Source organism: Macaca nemestrina, chromosome 2, assembly GCF_043159975.1.
Source record: "Macaca nemestrina isolate mMacNem1 chromosome 2, mMacNem.hap1, whole genome shotgun sequence".
Taxonomy (NCBI): Eukaryota; Metazoa; Chordata; class Mammalia; order Primates; family Cercopithecidae; genus Macaca; species Macaca nemestrina.
The window spans coordinates 114182237-114195526 of record NC_092126.1 but is presented as its reverse complement, the minus strand read 5'-3'; the positions used below and the strand labels follow the sequence as shown (position 1 = coordinate 114195526).

Genomic DNA, 13290 nt, shown 5'->3' with positions numbered 1-13290 from the left:
CTCATCCCCCCATTTCCTCTCTCTTCCTCCTCTCTCCATCTGACTACAAAGGAGAATCATCCACTCCAAATCCTTTTATTTCAATGTAATTCATTTGATTCTCAGCACCTGAAGGTCTGCATTCTGACACTGTCACCCCCTGGAAACTACTTTCCCAGAATTTCCCAGGGCCATCCCAACTTCAGACCATTGCCTGGTTCTGGCTGGGCTTTTGCATACAGTTTCCCTCAACTCGTGTCCTCTAGTCTTGAAACCCACACATCTGCATCATCCTCCAAGAGCTGTCTCAGGGCCACTTTCCTGAGGAAGACTTCCCCAACTGCCGTTAGTTCAGCTGGATTTTTCACACCCATTATGTCCTTTCCTGTAGCACTTACTCATTCCACCTTTCTCCAATAAATCAAATGGGTCTGCTTCTCACATTGGCAAACATCTGTTTTCTTCTTCAGTGACAAGGATTGTTCTTCAATTATTTTTACCTTACACAGAGACTAACATAGTGCCTACCACCTAACATGAATTTAACATACAGTCTTGGGTGAATGATCTCCCTGTATGTTTTCTGAGACCATAATGAAATAGGTTGGAAGAGAGAACTGAGATATTTACCTCAGCAAGTCACAAATCTGCAAACTCAGAAACTCTAATTAATTAAATTTCTTTGTTATAGATATATTGGTTTTAATTAAAAATTCATTGCAATGTCTTATTGAGTAGCTATATAAAAGATAAATATGATAGAGCAATTTATCTAAGAAACAAAGTATGCAAACAGTTTGACTTATGTCACTGTTACTTTTAGGTTTAACTCATTACCTTAGATGATAAATTGCAACTCGATGAGCAAGAAAGGAATCAAGTTTTCTACAGGAAATTCGTTAAGACTGGTGGCTGTTAAAAACAGCCTATAACCGCCGGGCGCGGTGGCTCACGCCTGTAATCCCAGCACTTTGGGAGGCCGAGGCGGGCGAATCATGAGATCAGGAGATCGAGACCATCCTGGCTAACACGGTGAAACCCTGTCTCTACTAAAAATGCAAAAAATTAGCCGGGCATGGCGGTGGGCGCCTGTAGTCCCAGCTACTCAGGAGACTGAGGCAGGAGAATGGTGTGAACCCGGGAGGCGGAGCTTGCAGTGAGCCGAGATTGCGCCACTGCACTCCAACCTGGGTGACAGGGCGAGACTCCGTCTCAAACAAATAAAATAAAATAAAATAAAGCCTATAACCAAACAAATTTTATAAATGATTTACAAGAAATGCAGACAGCATCATCTTTTTCTCTTAGAGTTTAAGTTGATCAATAATTTTTTATCACGAGCGAACTCCATAACGGTAAATCCCCCATCACCTTTGGTGAATGATACTGGCCCTTTGCAAAGCTCCATGAGATACACTTCTAATCTTCTCTCCTTGTTTTCTGCTGCCTGGAGAATCACACAGCAGTACTTAAGGAGCCAGCCAGTCTGATGACTCAGCTCATAAAACAATGTGTGGCCACAAAGATGATGTTTATCCATGAGCATTCTGGAGGCTCTTGCTACTGAAGTCGGCAAGCAGTGGGTAAGTGGCACACGATGCTCATTCTCAAGAGTTCTGGCAACGGTGCCACCACAGCACTCACTTCCCTCTCTCAGCAGTTGATTTCATCTGATGCTCTGTCCAAGCAGAATGGTAGAAAAAAACTTCAGAGAAATGCAATGGGTATAGAGGCAAATCCAAACGAAGTGCAGGTGATAGTGGTGACATTCTGCCTTCTCTTGATCAGGAAGTGCCAGCAGCTAGAGCTTATACCCATATGAACCCCAGGGTCAGGTAAATGGAAGGCTCAAGAACACATTATCCAACTTACTTCTGCCCTTCTGGGTTCCTCAAGGAGTGGGTCTGCTGTGGTTGTAAAACATCTGCAGAGCTAATTTTCTTCGTGGCAGAGAGACGCGCAAGCTAGTGCCACTTCACCACCACCCCTTATTTATCCCAAAGCAACACCTTTTAGGAAGCCTCCTTTCAGGAGGCAACTTTAGAATAAGGGGCTAATTCAAAGTAAGTTAACACAAATGGACGCAGTGGCTCACGCCTGTAATCCCAGCACTTTGGGAGGCTGAGGCAGGCAGATGACTTGGAGCCAGAAGCTCAAGACCAGCCTGGTCAACATGGTGAAACCCCATCTCTACTAAAAATACAAAAATTAGTCAGTCATGGTGGTATGCACCTGGAGTCCCAGCTAATTAGGAGGCTGAGACAGGAAAATCACTTGAACCTGGGAAGCAGAGGTTGCAGTGAGCCGAGATTTTGCTCCACTGCACTCCAGCCTGGGTGGAGTCTGAAAAAAAAAAAAAAAAAAAGATGAAGTTAACACAGAGATGGCTGACACAGTTAGAGCCCCTTCAGGTGAAGAGACCTAAATTGTCTAAGAAGATATTAGTGTTTTGCTTTAAGTTTTGTTGTATCTGAATATATTTTCAGTAGGGAGGGGATAGGGAAGAGTGTGACAGGAAGACGGATTAAGCAGTGCAATATTTCATTATTTTCCCTAAAATGACACACTTTAACCATCTGTTCCTATTTTATCAACCCATTCAAAATATTATTAAAATGTGGATTTCTTTCAGTTAGCCAAGGTCTTCAAATGAGAAATGGTCAAATCTCCCCTGTTTGTAATTCCTGGAGACTGATACAGCACTTCTGGATGGGGTCTAATGAACAAGCCCCACCATGAGAAGCACCCCCAGATGTGTCCAGATGTGTCAGAGAATTCTCAGCACTTGTGTCCTGCCCACTCAAGACTGTGAGCTACCTGGAGACAGCACCATGCTATATTCTTTTTTATTTTTAGTGACTAGCATGCAGCATCTGACACATAGTAGGTGCTCAGTAAATGTTGTTTGGATGAATATATTCGTAAATTAGTGCTTTTAATGTTTTCCAGAAATTCATATTTTTGTTCCAATAGGGTTTTTGTTTGCTTGTTTATTTTCTGTCCAGGAGAAAGGGCAGAGATAGAATCAAAAACAAGATACCCCCTGGAAGGAAGCGCAAGTAGATGGAAACTTGGCATTACCTAGTTCTCTTTTCCCTTGGGGGAAATAATTATGTCCTTAAATTTCTGCACTAAGTCACCAAGGAGGGCTTGAAATTAAAAACCTTGGAGAGTAATTAGCAACAAAACGTTCTGATGTCAAGAAGCAAATTTTATGGAACCATATTTGTAATACTAATTGGGCCTCTGCATAGCCAAATGGTGAAATTATTGCTACAATACAAATAGGCCCAAAAGAGAAAAACAGCCCAAAATAGCACAGATATTCCAAATCAGGACAGAGGTAATTTATCTACACATAAAAAGCCACCAATGGAAATGCCTTCACCAACTCACTTGAGTTAAATGAGTTAAAAGCAAAAGCCTGTTGTGTAGTGTAGCACCACCTACCCCATCTCTGAAATGCTATGGGACTGGGGCTAGGAAGAGAACTGAGACTTTATCCGCACCAACTTTTCCTACTTTTTATCTTGAAGTGTAAAAAATTTGAGTCATTTATTTACCAAACATTTATTGAGCACCTATTATGGGCCAGGTCCAGAGCAAAAAAATAAATAAATAAATAAATAAATAAATAAATAAATAAATAAATAACAGGGAGCCACTGCGTCCAGCCTCTCTTCATGGAGTTTAACATCTAGCTAGGTGAAGAGACATTGAACCAATAATCACACCAGCAAATATCTAATGAAAGACACAGGACAGGCGCAGTGGCTCACGCCTGTAAATCCCAGCACTTTGGGAGGCTGAGGCAGGCAGATCACTTGAGGCCAAGGGTTCCAGACCAGCCTGGCCAACATGGCGAAACCCCATCTCTAATAAATATACAAAAATTAGCCAGTGTGGTGGCAAGCACCTGTAGTCCCAGCTACTAGGGAGGCTGAAGCAGTAGAATCACTTGAACCCAAGAGGCAGAGGTTGCAGTGAGCCGAGACTGCACCACTGTACTCCAGCCTGGGTGACAGAGCAAAACTCCATCTAAACAACAACAACAAAAACAAACAACAAAAAACAAAACAAAAAAAATGAAGAGAGAGACAAGTACTAGGAGAGAAGAGAAAGAGAAAGTGTACATGTACAGAGGGAGCCTCAACTAGGGGTTCTGACCTAGTTTGCAAATAGGGAAAACTTCCTGGAGGAAATGATATTTAAACTGGAGGCTGACAATACATACAAATCAGCCAAGTAAAGAAGAGAAAAGTGTTCTAGGCAGAGGGAGTAGCATTTTGGGGAGGTGAATCTGGTGAAGAAGGAGCTTAACGTATCCAAGGAAAGGAAAGGCCAGTGTGACCAGGACGTGATGTGTGAGTGAGCAAGTAGGGAGTGGGGAGAAATGTGGGGACTAGAGTGGGAGACAGGGCAGCCGTCGGGGCCTTTCCACGTCCCATGACATTAGGGAACCAACCATTGACAGACCTTGGATCAGAAGCAGAGATGAGAGACATGAATAAGAACGTGATCTCCCCTCAAGGAGATCCTGGGCTTGTTGAAGGAACAGCATAGGAGGAAGACTTATCCTCTTGAGTCCTGGGCTCAGAGGCACCACTGCACATTCCCCAATTCTCTGAGCACCAACAAAGTCTGCCCAGAAGCATCTAGGACCACTGCTCACACAGGACCACTCCAGGCTTCTTTCTCCTGTTTGAGCCAATCTTTCCTTTGTTCTCGAGATGGCACACCTGTGTCCAGGGTCTAGCGCTCATCTCCCAGGTTTGGAGGGGAAGCACAGCTTACGTCCCTACACAGCCCACTCTCCAGGTTCTGTGACCCACTGCTTTAGCTGTGGTCTCAACACCTTGCTTGTCCATCACACCTCTGCCCATGCTAAGGGTCCAGAGAAAGAACATTGCCGGGGCACCAACAAGCAATTGGCCCTGAATCTGATCAAGGATTATGGCTAATCTCTTCCTTGAAGAACATTTAGTAGGGGATGCCAACAAAGAGAAATCTTTAGAAAACTCTCTCACAAGATCAAACCTTGGACTTCTACTCAGAACATGCAGGGCCCTGACCTAGAGAGCAGCAAGAATAGTACTCACCCTGTCACCACTGAGGAAAAGCAACTCTAAGAAATGGGGACTATTCTGTTCTCCAATTAGCATTGAGGGTGATGGATCAGAATTTATAATATGCAGTTATGAATTACGGAACAATCAGAGAAGTGATCCTGATTCAGAAATCTGCCATTCTGGGAGCCATGGCAATTTTTCATGAGAACTCAACATGGGGTGGCCCCTGGCCAAACCTCACTTGCACCCAGCCTGTCCCAGCCCCAGTCTGTCACTCCAACCCACTGACAGCCTCAGGCTTTTTCAAGTTTCAGGTGACCTAGCAACAGGGAATAGAACTTGAGGGCTCTGGAGTCAGAGCTGGGTTCACATCCAGCTCCAGATAGATACTTCCTAACTGGGCGACCCCAGGCAAGTAGCTTAATCCCTCTGAAGCCAGTTTAATGGCTTCTACATCAGGGATGCTTCTGAGGATAAAGCCTGCAAAGTTCTCAACACAGAGCCTGGCACAAGGTTAATGTTCACAAAACTTTGGAACCTTGCTCCCCTCCTACCGGCTCAAATTGCTTCCCAGAAATGCTGGGTCTCCTTGTATTTGTGGAATCTACTTCTCCTACAAGTTAGCCTGTGAGAGCTGGTTTGGTCACCCCTATGCAGCTGGGCTGGCCTCCTGCATCCGCCTCTTACCAGCCAGCACTTAACTCAGCGTGAGCCTCTTCTCTCTATTTAACACCAAAAGGTATTGATTTCCCTAAGCTATTTCCATGATGCAACACCCCTGAGAACTACGTATTGCATTAGTTCTCCTCCATGACCATCAAACCCCCTGCTCACAGCCACTCTCCCTAGAGCCACAAGGTCCTCAGCTGCCAAGGCATAGATCTGTTTCATTTTGCACTTGCTTAAAGGTCAAACATGAATTTTTCCCCATTATTGTACTGTGTCTTGTCACACAGACTCTCTGTTTCATGGATTAGTCATAGTCTTGCTATCAAATTAAATATTCCTTGGTAGTTATTTTTAGAGAAATCTTTTTCTAATTCTACATGGTGCAATGATGTGTGTGCACCCACAGCTCTGGAATCCAGGCATTACCAGGTGGGTTCCAAATTGTATGAGGGTTCACATTCCTCTAGAAAGCAACAGCCAGTGAAACAGTGGAGTTTGTAACCTGACTCTGTCCATGGACTCTTCTGTCCAGCCCAAAATAATTAATCCCCATGCCTTGGATAATCCAGTCACTTATCATCGGTCCAGTAAAAGCCCAAAGGAGGTTCTTGATACAATTGTGAGTTAAGCAAAACATGTCTATGCCATCCCAACCTCTTGTTTGACTCTCTCCTTGATCTTAGTACAGAGGCACCAAGGGCAATTGTGCCTTCGTGCCCTGCACCCCATGGAAGACTGCCCTCAGGAAAGGCCCTGTCACCCCCTTGACTGAGGCCTGAGTGAATGATACTGGTTACATCCCTGCCTGCTCCCATGGTTCTGCCTGCAAACTCAGACCAGCGTCCATAGGGAAATGAGGTCCTCCGAACCAAATTTTAGACTTAACTGGGGTGAGTGTGCATGGAGAAGGAAGGGCTTGCTAAGAGGGAGTCCTCTTCACCTGCTCGAAGGCACTGTGAAGATAAGAAGCTGTACATACCTTGGGCTTTAAGGACTTTATATAGTTGGTCCAGCATAGTTGAAGCAACAAAACCCATAGTAACTCTATTTTTGTTGTTATTGTTGTTTGTTTGAGACAGAATATCGCTCTGTCACCCAGGCTGGAGTGCAGTGGCGTGATCTCAATTCACTGCAAGCTCCGCCTCCCAGGTTCACGCTGTTCTCCTGCCTCAGCCTCCCGAGTAGCTGGGACTACAGGTGCACACCACCTTGCCCGGCTAATTTTTTTGTATTTTTTAGTGGAGACGGGGTTTCACCGCATTAGCCAGGATGGTCTCGATCCCCTGACCTCGTGATCCGCCTGCCTTGGCCTCCCAAAGTGCTGGGATTACAGGCATGAGCCACAGCACCCAGCTAACCCACAGTAACTATTAATTCAAGACAGGATTAAAAAAAAAAAAAAAAAAAAAAAAAGACAGGATTTAGCATTTGCTCCTGGGGTATGAACTGTGAGGAGAGGGGCAGATTTCCCACTCCCATGCTTTCTTCTATGTGTGGGTCTCCACTTGCTGGGATGTGTGGGGCCTCACTTACCCAAAACAAGTGAGACTTGGGGAAGGGGGAAAGTCAGCGCAACACAGACCCATGTGACTTCACACTAAGCCACTTCCTCCTCTAAGCCTTCTTCAGTAAAGAAGAAAATGCTTTGACCTCCATCTGAGTTTTTATTTCTCCATTGTTCAGAACTTGGATGAGGTAAAGAGGACTACTTATTGGGGACCGTCTCAGAAAGCCCCTATAGATTATAAATGCTTCAGCTGTTCAGAGGTAGGGGAGGCTGAGTGGATTGGAAAAATCTGGGAAGGCTTGGCTGAGGCGGCGAGATCTCAGAGGATGAGTTTAAATGGATATGACTCTCAGGGTGGTCTCATGAACCAAGGCACAGAGGCAGGAAGAGCGAGATGAATGGGATGCAATGACAAGGCCAGTGTGACCAGAGCCCAAGACTTCCTTGGGGGTGGGGGCAGGGTGGCAGGTGGGTGGAGGCAGACTATGAAGAATTCTGAGTAGTCAGTAGAGACTAAACTAGTCAGTGGGTCAAGCTATATTTTCTGAAGGCTCTTCAGGGTCCAGGGGAAGTGGCTGGGGATAGTCAATGTTGGCTTAGAGGAGAGTCTGTGGGGCAGGCCAAGAGGCTGCTATGAGGCATTTAGGAGGAAGAGTGCAACTGTGAAGACTGGCTGAAGGCATGGAGACAATGCAGGAGGACACAGAGATTTGACCTTGCATCATTCCAGCTGGTGAGGACAGCCCTAGCAGGGCTGATGAGCCATTCAGAGAGCCCCTGGGGAAAGGTACAAATTTGGGTCACCTGATGGAAACTGCTTCCTCCCGTGAGGAGAAATAGAATAGTAAATGAAAAGATGGGAAAATGAACATCTTCTTTAACTATCAAGAAAGACAAATTGAAGCTACAAGAAGACCCCTTCTCTTTTTCTTTTTCTTTTTTTTTTTTTTTTTTTTTTTTTTGAGACGGAGTCTCGCTCTGTTGCCCAGGCTGGAGTGCAGTGGTGCGATCTCTGCTCACTGCAAGCTCCACCGCCTCCCAGGTTCATGCCATTCTCCTGGCTCAGCCTCCCTAGAAGCTGGGACTACAGGCGCCCGCCACCACGCACGGCTAATTTTTTTGTATTTTTAGTAGAGACGGGGTTTCACCGTGTTCGCCAGGATGGTCTCGATCTCCTGACCTCGTGATCCGCCCATCTCAGCCTCTCAAAGTGCTGGGATCACAGGCATGAGCCACCGCGCCCGGCCTCCTTTTTTTTTTTTTTTAATGGAGTCTCAACTGTCGCCAGGCTGGAGTGTAGCGGTGTGATCTCGGCTCATTGCAACCTCTGCCTCCCGGATTCACGCGATTTTCCTGCCTCGGCCTCCCGAGTAGCTGGGATTACAGGTGACTGCCACCACGCCCAGCTAATTTTTTGTGTTTTTTTCTTTTTTTTTTAGTAGAGACGGGGTTTCACCGTGTTAGCTAGGATGGTCTCGATCTTCTGACTTTGTGATCTGCCTGCCTCGGCCCCCCAAAGTGCTGGGATTACAGGTGTGAGCCACCACGCCTGGCCTTTTTTTTTTTTTTTTTTTTTGAGATGGAGTCTCACTCTGTCACCCAGGCTGGAGTGCAGTGGTGCAATGTCAGCTCACTGTAGCCTCTGCCTCCCAGGTTCAAGCGATTCTCCGCCTCAGCCTCCTGAGCAGCTGGGATTACAGGCACAGGCCACCATACCTGGCTAATTTTTCTATTTACTTAGTAGAGACAAGGTTTCACCATGTTGGCCAGGCTGGTCTCGAACTCCTCACCTCAAGTGATTCGTCCACCTCAGCCTCCCAAAGTGCTGGGATTACAGGCGTGAGCCACTGTGCCCAGCCCATTAAAACTTTTTTATTTGGGTCAGGCACGGTGGCTCACGCCTGTAATCCCAGCACTTTGGGAGGCCAAGGTGGGCAGATCACGAGGTCAGAAGATCAAGACCATCCTTGCTGACACAGTGAAACCTTGTCTCTACTAAAAATACAAAAAATTTAGCCCTGTGTGGTGGCAGGCGCCTGTAGTCCCAGCTACTTGGGAGGCTGAGGCAGGAGAATGGCCTGAACCTGGGAGGCGGAGCTTGCAGTGAGCCGAGATCACGCCACTGCACTCCAGCCTGGGCGACAGAGCGAGACTCTGTCTTAAAAAAAAAAAAAAAAAAAGGCCGGGCACGTTGGCTCAAGCCTGTAATCCCAGCACTTTGGGAGGCCGAGACGGGTGGATCACAAGGTCAGGAGATCAAGACCATCCTGGCTAATCCGGTGAAACCCCGTCTCTACTAAAAAATACAAAAAACTAGCCAGGCGAGGTGGCGGGCGCCTGTAGTCCCAGCTACTCGGGAGGCTGAGGCAGGAGAATGGCGTAAACCCGGGAGGCGGAGCTTGCAGTGAGCTGAGATCCGGCCACTGCACTCCAGCCTGGGCGACAGAGCGAGACTCCGTCTCAAAAAAAAAAAAAAAAAATTTAATGACTGTGTGCAGTCAGTTAGTGTAATAGTAGGCTACTTATTTCAAGCAGGGTGGGTCCAGGTTGACCCTCCCACCAACCTATGGCAAGTGGGTATCAAGAACCCCCCCCAAAAAAATGTTAGTTCTGTGAAAATGGATTGAGAGAAGTTTCATTTCTATAGATATCCAATGTAATATTGTCTATAAATATTGGAAATAATCCCAGTGACAACCAGTAAGGGATGAAGTGATTGAACATGGGACATTACCCCATGTAATTGTATGCAACCAATAACAACCATGAAATCCATCTATCAACAAAGAGAATGCTAGTATATCACATTCAGCAAAAAAAAATCAGGCCCAAAACTCTGTTCACAATGTGGTTATAATTATGCAAGAACAATCACATGTAGATACAAACCAGAGTAAAATATACCAAGAAGAGACCCTTTCCTCCTTTCTGCAATTTCCCAATGATTATGTGTTGCTTCTCTGACAAATTTACCTGTATACAGCAGTACCACTTTCTCAGGAGAATAATACACACAGACGGGACATGGAGCTCGGCAGCACTGGCCACCCTGTACTCTGCAGTCCACCCACTTTGGAGCTCATCCTTCCTGCTAATGAGCAGGGAGTAGTTTTCAAAGCTAAGCTCTTGTGACAGAGAACTGTGACAGCACTGAACATGGATTCTTTTACCTGATTCATCCTTCCCAGCCTAGCTCATCTACTCATCCACTCTGGCCAACCCAGGCCCTGAATTCCAGGACATAGGACCCATTTTTGTCTTTCTCTTTGGCCACTGAGGGCTCTGGTCAGTCAGAGGAGAAGCCCAGAACTCAAGTCTCCTCGTGGTGTGCCTGGAAAAAGGCTGCCACTCCCCTTCACTGCACTCACTATCTCCACCTCCATATCTACAGCCCCCACTTCTCCCCATGTGGGCTTCTAGTCCTATTGGCAAATCTGATTATTGCTTCTCTGTTTTCATCCTACTTTTCCTGTGCAACAGCATTCAACACAGTGACCATCCCTTTTTTATTTTTTTTATTTTTTTTTAGTGGCACGATCTCGGCTCACTGCAACCTCCGCCTCCCGGGTTCAAGCGATTCTCCTGCCTCAGGACTCCTGATTAGCTGGGACTACAGGCGCGTGCCACCACGCCTGGCTAATTTTTTTGTATTTTTAGTAGAGACAGGTTTTCACCGTGTTAGTCAGGGTGGTCTCGATCTCCTGACCTCGTGATCACCCACCTCAGCCTTCCAAAGTGCTGGGATTACAGGCATGAGCCACCCACCCAGCCGTGACCATTCTTATAATACTTGCTTTCAGAAGCTTCCAATAAACCATACTCTCTTGGTTTTTCTCTTAGCCGGCTGCTCCCTCTCAGTTTACTTTTCTGGATTCTTCATATCTCCCCAACCTCTGCCGCAGGATTGAGTTCCCTTTTCGTCTCTCTCCACATTCTCTCCTCTTGTCTGATATTGTGGGTTTGGACCCCCTATAAATCATGATGTCTCCCAAAGCTGTGCCCCAAGCTCCATCATTCCAACTGCTTTCCTGACACCTTGAATGTCACCTTGAATATCTTGAAAGTGGCCAGTGCTGCAAACCATCCCCTCCACACACAGTCTTCTCATCTTAAGAGACAGCACCTCCATCTCTCTAGCAGCCCAAGGCAACACTCTAGCAGTCACCTTGGTGCCTCTCTCCCTCTTACATGTCCATCTATGATGAAATGGTTTTGATATTTGTCCCTGCCAAATCTCACGTTGAAATGTCATCCCCAGTGTTGAAGGTAAGGCCTGGTGGGAGGTGTTTGGATCATGGGGGCCAATCCCTCATAGACAGCACCTCCATCTCTCTAGCAGCCCAAGGCAACACTCTAGCAGTCACCTTGGTGCCTCTCTCCCTCTTACATGTCCATCTATGATGAAATGGTTTTGATATTTGTCCCTGCCAAATCTCACGTTGAAATGTCATCCCCAGTGTTGAAGGTAAGGCCTGGTGGGAGGTGTTTGGATCATGGGGGCCAATCCCTCATGAATGGCTTAGCGCCATCCCAGTGATGAGTGAGTTTACCTGAGATCTGGTTATTTAAAAGTGTATGAAGGCCAGGCACAGTGGCTCACGCCTGTGATCCCAGCACTTTAGGAGACCAAGGCAGGCGGATCGCTTGAGGTCAGAGGTTCTAGACCAGCCTGGCCAACATGGTGAAGCATTTAGTCTCTACTAAAAATACAATAATTAGCTGGGTGTGGTGGTCCACTCCTGTAATCCCAGCTACTTGGAAGCTGAGACATAAGAATAGCTTGAACCTGGGAGGCGGAGGTTGCAGTGAGTTGAGATGGTGCCATTGCACTACAGCCTGGGCAACAGAGTGAGACTCTATCTCAAAAAAAGAAACAAACAAACAAACAAAAAACGGTGTATGACACCTCCGCCTTCTCTCTCTTGTTTCCACTCTTGCCATGTGACATGCTGGCTCCTTTTGGAAGCTACTTGTTTGATCATGACAGTGACCAATGGACAAACCTATGGCGCTGTTCTTTGTTTTTTTGAGACAGAGTCTCACTCTGTCACCTAGCCTGGAGTGCAGTGGCGCAGTCTTGGCTCACTGCAACCTCTGCCTCCTGGGTTCAAGCGATTCTCCTGCCTCAGCCTCCTGAGTGGCTGGGATTAGAGGCGCATGCCACGCCCAGCTAATTTTTGTATTTTTAGTAGAGACGAGGTTTCACCATGTTGGTCAGGCTGGTCTCAAACTCCTGACCTCATGATTCACCCACCTCAGACTCCCAAAGTGCTGGGATTACAGGCGTGAGCCACCGCGCCCAGCCCTGGCACTGTTCTTAGAGTCCATCACAGACCTTAACTGCTGAATGCTATTCCTCATGGAAACTGAGGCATGGACATTTCTGTAGCTCCCCCTTGGATGTGGCCTGGAGGAGTTGGAGAAATCAGGCCTGGGAGCATACAGCATGTATTTGATCTGATTCATTCATCAGGTTCAGGTTAGGCCTTGACTTCTGGGCTTACAAAACTGGCCCTGCGGAGCATAAGGCGTGTGGATCTGCACTTAGTAAGATGGACAAGGACTGCAGGGGGACGAGGCTGGAACAGGGGGCTGAAAGCATGCCTTCCTTGGGCCTGGAACCAGGTAGTGCTCTCAGAGTTTATCGTTTGCTTAGGAAACGTTCTTATTCCTGTTGGGCTGTCCCCCAGCACCCAAGGCCTGAAGCATAACCCAAGTTCATGAGCATAGGTGTGGCCTTTGGAAAAGAGCACTATGTCTCTAGCTCTTTCCACCTACTCTCTTCTTCCTCCAGGCTGGCCACTGGCCTCCCAGTACTGGCTCCCTGGACCCCAAGGTTTTGACTACTGTCTATATAAACTCTTCTAGGTAAACAGCAGACTACCCTCAATGTCTGCAGGGCAGGCATTGTACAGCAGAGACCTGGGCACAGCATAGGAGCCCCTGAATGAATATAACTGCTCTGGCCCTCTCTGTCAGATCAGATGCTACCTGCCCTCCAGCCCCTTTCGCCTCCCCATTCTGTAGAGCTGGTCTAGGGCCCCCCAACTCCCCTCTAACCTGAAG

The 13290-nt window shown here is 46.9% G+C and overlaps 1 long non-coding RNA gene across 1 annotated transcript; it reads right to left on the bottom strand.

The window, feature by feature from the left end:
- Window positions 1-660: 660 nt before the first annotated feature.
- Window positions 661-3582, bottom strand: LOC139361772 (uncharacterized). Its single transcript, XR_011619400.1, has 3 exons — window positions 1852-3582; window positions 1222-1657; window positions 661-905 (listed from the first exon to the last, which is right to left on the bottom strand). It is a non-coding gene; the product is annotated as an uncharacterized lncRNA (long non-coding RNA).
- Between the last annotated feature and the right edge of the window lie 9708 nt (window positions 3583-13290).